This window comes from Meles meles, unplaced genomic scaffold (genome assembly GCF_922984935.1).
Source record: "Meles meles unplaced genomic scaffold, mMelMel3.1 paternal haplotype, whole genome shotgun sequence".
In the NCBI taxonomy this organism is placed as follows: Eukaryota; Metazoa; Chordata; class Mammalia; order Carnivora; family Mustelidae; genus Meles; species Meles meles.
Window position 1 is genome coordinate 215,610 of NW_025721166.1, and position 7,728 is coordinate 223,337.

Below are 7,728 nucleotides of genomic sequence, written 5' to 3' on the forward strand. Positions count from 1 at the left end.
CCTTTGACAAAGCAGGAAAGAATGTTCAATGGAAAAAAGACAACCTCTTCAATAAATGGTGCTGGGAAAATTGGACAGCCACATGCAGAAAAATGAAATTGGACCACTTCCTTACACCACACACGAAAATAGACTCCAAATGGATGAAGGACCTCAATGTGAGAAAGGAATCCATCAAAATCCTTGAGGAGAATGCAGGCAGCAACCTCTTCGACCTCAGCCGTAGCAACATCTTCCTAGGAACAACGGCAAATGCAAGGGAAGCGAGGGCAAAAATGAACTATTGGGATTTCATCAAGATCAAAAGCTTTTGCACAGCAAAGGAAACAGTTCACAAAACCAAAAGACAACTGACAGAATGGGAGAAGATATTTGCAAACGACATGTCAGATAAAAAGGGCTAGTATCCAAAATCTATAAGGAACTTAGCAAACTCAACACCCAAAGAACAAACAATCCAATCAAGAAATGGGCAGAGGACATGAACAGACATTTCTGCAAAGAAGACATCCAGATGGCCTACAGACACATGAAAAAGTGCTCCACCTCACTTGGCATCAGGGAAATACAAATCAAAACCACAATGAGATATCACCTCACACCAGTCAGAATGGCTAAAATGAACAAGTCAGGAAATGACAGATGCTGGCGAGGATGTGGAGAAAGGGGAACCCTCCTCCACTGTTGGTGAGAATGCAAGCTGGTGCAACCACTCTGGAAAACAGCATGGAGGTTCCTCAAAATGTTGAAAATAGAACTACCCTATGACCCAGCAATTGCACTACTGGGTATTTACCCTAAAGATACAAACATAGTGATCCGAAGGGGCACGTGTACCCGAATGTTTATAGCAGCAATGTCTACAATAGCCAAACTATGGAAAGAACCTAGATGTCCATCAACAGATGAATGGATACAGAAGATGTGGTATATATACACAATGGAATACTATGCAGCCATCAAAAGAAATGAAATCTTGCCATTTGCGACGACGTGGATGGAACTAGAGCGTATCATGCTTAGTGAAATAAGTCAATCGGAGAAAGACAACTATCATATGATCTCCCTGATATGAGGACATGGAGAAGCAACATGGGGGGTTAGGGGGATAGGAGAAGAATAAATGAAACAAGATGGGATTGGGAGGGAGACAAACCATAAATGACTCTTAATCTCACAAAACAAACTGGGGGTTGCTGGGGGGAGGTGGGATTATGAGAGGGGGAGGGGGCTATGGACATTGGGGAGGGGAGGCGAACCATAAGAGACTATGGACTCTGAAAAACAACCTGAGGGTTTTGAAGGGTCAGGGGTGGGAGGTTGGGGCAACCTGAGGGTTTTGAAGGGTCAGGGGTGGGAGGTTGGGGGAACAGGTGGTGGGTAATGGGGAGGGCACGTTTTGCATGGAGCACTGGGTGTTGTGCAAAAAGAATGAATACTGTTACGCTGAAAAAATAAATAAAATGGAAAAAAAAAGATATGTCTCCAAAGACAAAGGAAACAAATGCTAAAATGAACTTTTGTGACTTCATTAATATTTGTTTGTTTTATTATTTGATTATTTGTTTCTGTGTCATTTATTTCTGTTCAGATATTTATTATTTCCTTACTTCTGCTGGCTTTAGATTTTATTTGTTTGTCTTTTTCTTGCTTTTTAGGTGTAAGGTTACATTGTTCATTTCAGATTTTTCTTGCTTTTTGCTAAGCCTGTATTTTTATATACTTATATCTTGGATTGCTTTGTTGCATCCCAAAGGTTTTGGACCGTTGCATATTTTCATTTTCATTTGTTTCTATGCATTTTTTAAATTTCCACTTTGATTTCTTATTTGAAACTTTCATTGTTTAGTAGCATGTTGTTCAACCTCCATATATTTGCAGTCTTTCCAATTTTTTTCTTGTAGTTCACTTCAAGTCTAATAGCATTGTGGTCAGAGAAAACACATATTTTGACCTCAATCTTTGTGTATATTTTGAGACTGGATTTGTGACCTAGTATGTGAGATTTTCTGGAGAATGCCCCTTGTGAACTTGAAAAAGAATATCTATTCTGCTGCTTTGGGATAAATTTTCTGAATATATCTTTTATGTCCATCTGATCCAATGTATCTTTCATTAATTCCTTGTTGATTTTCTGCTTAGATGATCTGTGCATTGATGTAATTGGAGTGTTATTGTCACCTATTGTTATTGTATTATCATTCATTAGTTTCTGTATGTTTATTATTAATTGTTTTATATATCTGGGTTATCCCAGGTTGGTTGCAAATATTTACAGTTGTTACATCTTCTTGTTAGATAGTCCCCTTTATTATGACATAGTATCCTTCTACATTTCCTGTTACAGTCCTTGGTTTAAAATCTTTTTTGTGTATGTGTTGCTACTAACTTTCATTTGATGGCCATTTGTATGACAAATGTCTCTCCATTTTACTTTCAATCTTCAGATGACTTTTGCTCTAAAATTAGTCTCTTGTAGATCACATTTAGATAGATCCCTCCCCTCTCTTTCTCAATATATCTATATGTTTGGATTGGAACGTTAATCCCATTTACAATCAGAGTAACTATTGAATTATAATTCAGTAACTAACTGAATTATACCCTTTTTGGATAGATTATTCTAGTCTGCACATTATCGTCATTCAGCAGATTGATATATTATGCCACTCTCTTCTGGGCTGCCAAATTTATGTTAAGAAATATCCAACTAGTCTTATTGTAATGTATTTTCTTGTAAATTAAGGACTTCTTTTAAGACTTCTTTATTGGGATATTTTGCAAGTTTAATTACAATATATCTTGATGTCAGTTTGATTTTGTTGATTTTGATGTGAATTCTCTGTGCTTCCTGGATTTGGATGTCTGATTCCTTCTCTAGATTAGAGAATTTTTTTGGCTATTATTTCCTCAAATAAATTTCCTACCCCCTTTTCTCTTTACTTCTTCCAGGACTCCTATGATATTAATGTTATTGTGTTTGATAGTCACTCTGTTCTCTAAGTCAAATCTCATGTTGAATTATTCTTCTTTCTCTGTTTTGTTCAGCTTAGTTATGTTACATTATTTTATCTTCGAAATCACTCACTTGTTCCTCTGCCTCTTCCATCCAAGTGAAACTTGTGTTCACTGCATCCTGTCAGTTTCAAATCTGTTATTAAATTTTTCTTTTTTGACTGATTTATTTATATATCTTTAAATTATGTTCAGTTACCCACCATATAGTACATCATTAGTTTTTGGTGTAGTGTTCACTGATACATTAGTTGCATATAACACCCAGTGCTCATCACAACATGTACACTCCTTAGCTCTTTAGCTCTACACTAAAGGTCTTCTTGATGTCTCCATTCTTTTCCCAAGTCAAATAGCATCTTTATGATTGTTGTTTTAAATTATCCATGAGGCATATTATGTATATCTTTCTTTAGATCCCTGGCTGTGACCATTTGTTTTTCTTTCTTTTAGGATGAAGTCCTCTGTCTTGGCATTTTGTTATGTCTCTGTCTTAGGAATGCCTGTTATGTTTCTTGCTCCTGAAAGTAATGGCTTTATGAAAAAGAAGCTATATAGTATCATGGGACTGGTGTCCTGGGAAGGGTCTCTGATATGTTCCAAGTACATTCTGCTGTGTTTTGACTGCTATTTCCTTCAGGGAAGTTTTCTATAGAAGTTCTCCTTGGCTGTAGTGGGCAGTGTCCCTTCCTTGAGTAGAGAGTTGTGAGTTTTAACAAGGTGCACTCTTGTTGGCTTGTGAAATGAGACCTGATGCTACTTCCACTAGATCTGATTACTTGAAAGACTCTATTTAAGAGACTAGGTGTGGGAGAGGTTTCTGCTGGTCTTCTGGGGAAGTGGTCTGCCTCCCTGGGACTGAGGCAAACTTCACTGTTAAGGGCAGTACTGGCAGAGTGCAAGGGTATGGGACCTGGTATAAGCACATTAGGCAGTCAGTGCTGACATTGTTGCACCAAGGTGGTTTTGCATTTATACTGTGGTACAGGGGAAGGAGTTATTCTCAGCTATATGTTTTGTTCCTAGAGCAGAGTCTCTGTACTTGCTGTTTTGAAGCAATGACCCCACATAGAGCAAACCATCCCCTCATGTATCTCAGGCAACTGCTCCAGATTATTACCGACACGATGTCTACTTCTGGGGCTGGTTACCTGCCTTCTTTCCAGGAATAACACATAACTTTTCATGCTCTATCCCAGCCAACTGTACTGTCTTTCAAATCTCTAGGCACTAGGGATGTGTTGTGGGCAGGAGTCTGTGCAGATTCCTTGGGGAGGCTCTCATTGTGATGTGACTCAGGGAGGCTTGACCAGTAAGCATAGTATTGCCAGAGTGCAGAGGCATGGGTCTTCGAGTAAGTAGGCTATGCAGCCAATGTGAAGACCAAGTTGCCCTTTGCCCTTTGTAGGTAGCTCTGCATTTATGTTGTGGGATGGGAGACAATGGCACCTGGTGTCTCCTTTGTCCCTTGAGAGGATTCCCCAGGAATGTTACTTCTCAGGGGTGTGCTCCAAGAAAAGTGAATAATCTCTCCACTGTGTGCCCTGGGTGTTCCTCAGATCATGAAACCTGTTCCTGGGTGGTTGCTTGTCTTCTCTTCAGGGGTAGGACAGCACCCTTAGGGCTCCAATCCAGCCAAGTTTGCTGACACTTACAATTATAGAGTTCAAATACTGCTGGTTGTAAAAACATGAAAATCAGCTTCTCTCATTTTCCAGCCAATGACTTTGGGGGAACTCTTCGTCTTATGTATTTCCCTGTATTCTCCTCTCTCTCTTTCACCTTTCTCCATTAAAAGGGCTCCCTCTCTTCTGTAGTACCCATGATCCATTTCTCCCACAGACTTTTTCTCTGTATTTCCTACCTTCCTAAACGTGGCCTCTACTCTCCCTATAGTTGTGGACTTTATTCTATCAGTCCTCAGGTTTATTTCTTGGGTATCCTTAATTATTTGATAATTATCTAGTTGTGTGCAAAGGATGAGACAAACCTAGTGCCCTCCTACTGTACCACCATCTTTGCTTCCTTAAGCCCACTGATTTTTTGAACTCCTGGGGTCAGGACCCACTAAATTTTAAAGTTCCTGGGGTTAAGCCTTGTTGAGTTTTAAAACCAGAAATTGTGGGAAGTCATATTCTCTGCATAAGTCTCCATTCCCAGAGGTTTTTTGGTGTAGGGTCTTATTCTCTCAATCTCTGTGCTTGTGATGTCTCTTCTGTCTGTGGTTAGTTGGGCTTGGGTTTAGTTCGCAACCATATCTCTTCCTCTTTTAATCTTTTATATCTGGACTTCCCTTTATGATTAACTTCAAATTATCTATTCTTCCAGTCTTTAGAGTGTATTCAGAATTAGTTGCATATGTTCACATGTTATCTCATTGTGCCCATGGGTACTCTGCTAATCTGTCATCTTCCACCCAAACTTTCTCTAGGAATTGTTAAACTTGAAATAGAAACAAGCTTAAAAACACACACACATTAATGTATGGAAGTGTTAGACTCATTCGTTAAGGTAAATCTGTAGAAAAATACATACTACTGCATTACTACAATGGTGGTGTGTAATTCATTTTTAAATTAATACAAAGTCAGTAACAAATGCGTTAACAACAACAACTAAATCTATGTTATTGGATACACAATAAAATATGTAATTGGTGATATCATTAACACAAATTGTGGAAGGGAGGATTGTAGAGTTTTTATTTGTAATTAAAGTAAATTGCTATTAACTTAAAACAGATTGTTACAACTGTTTGCAGTGGCACTTAATTTTCATTGTAACCATGAAGAAAATATCCTTAGAGAATACACAAAAGAATGAGAAAAAAATTTATCATTACACAAATCAAGAAGTAGGGTTTTTGAAAAAGAACCTGAGGGTTTTGAAGGGGAGAAGGGTGAGAGGTTGGGGGAACCAGGTGGTGGGTAATAGGGAGGGTACATATTGCATGGAGCACTGGGTGTTGTGCAAAAACAATAAATACTGTTATGCTGAAAAATAAATAAATAAAAATTAAAAAAAGAAGTAGGGTTTTTTTAATATTCTTTTTTTATTAATTATTTTTATTAACATATAATGTATTATTTTCCCCAGGGCTATGAGTTTTAAAAGAAGACAGTGAGAAAGGAAAAGAGAAACAATCTAAAAGACAGGTGGCTATCACTTAACAAAATAATAATAGCAATTTCATAATTATTAATAATTTTATTTAAATGATTTTCAAACAAATCGATTAAGCTCTCCAATTAAAATAATGGCTAAATGTATGAAAGGGAAAAAATGATACAACTTTATGCTATCTGCAAGGCACACATAGGCTGAAAATAAAGGGATGCCAAAAGATTTTTTTTTTTTGCAAATGATAACCAAATTAGACAAGGATATCTATACTTATTAGACAATAAGTATACTTATTAGACAAGATAGGCTTTTTGAAAAACTGTCGCATGATATAAATAAGGTCATTATTTAATGATGATTAGTTCATGAGGGCAGATATAAAATTATGAATATGTTTTCATTTAAAATAGGTGCATCTAATGGTATATAGTAAATATTGAAAGACATAATGGTAAAATAAATAACAAAACAAATAGTAGGAAAATTAAGTGTCTCATTTTTTAAAATTATTTTCATTAACATATAATGTATTATTTGCCCCATGAGTACAAGTCTGTGAACCATCAGGTTTGCACACTTACAGCACTCACCATATCACATACCCTCTCCACTCACCATATCACATACCTTCACCAATGTCCATAATCCAAGCACCCTCTCCATACCTCTCTCCCCCCAGCAACCCTCAGTTTATTTTGTGAGATTAAGAGTCTCTTATGGTTTGAATAACCAACAGAAAAATCAATGAGGAAACAGCAGATTTTAACACATTATAGAAAAAATAAACCTAACAGATATACACAAGGCATTCTCCCAACAGCAAAGGAATACATATTTTTTACAAGTGCTCTTGGAACATTTTCAAGCATAGAAAACACATTTTAAGGCAAAAAGCAGCTTTAAAAATATGAAAGGATTGAAATCTACTAAGTATATTTTCCAATCACATGTAATTGAACTAGATAGTAATAAACAAGAAAATGTAAGAATTAAATAACACATTTCTAAACAAGAACGAATCACAAAAGAAATCAAAATTGAAGTTAGTAAATATGTCACATGTAATGTAACTAGATATTAATGAACAAGAAAATGTAAGAATTAAATAACACATTTCTAAACAAGAATGAGTCAAAAAAGAAATCAAAATTGATGTTAGTAAATATCTTGAGACAAAAAAAAATTAAAACAACGTACCAAAGTTACATGATGCAACAATAGCAGTACAGAAATGGAGATTTACAAGTCAAGTATAAATCCTTACATTAAAAATATATTTAAATAACCTAACCTTATACCTCAAAGGTTTAGAAAAGTAAGACAAAATTTACTCCAAGGTTCTAGCAGCAAGGGAATAATAAAGATTAAAGCAGAAATGAACAAAAATGGAAATGGAAATACAATAGAAAAGATTAATGAAATTTTAAAGTTGGGTTCTTTAAAAGATAAACAAAATTCGTTAGCCCTTAGTCAAACTAGCTATAAAGATAAGACTCAAGTTATAAAAAGCAGAAGTAAAAGAGGAGAGACTACAATTGATACCACAGTGATACAAAGAACTTTAAGAGACTACCATGAACAATTTCATAC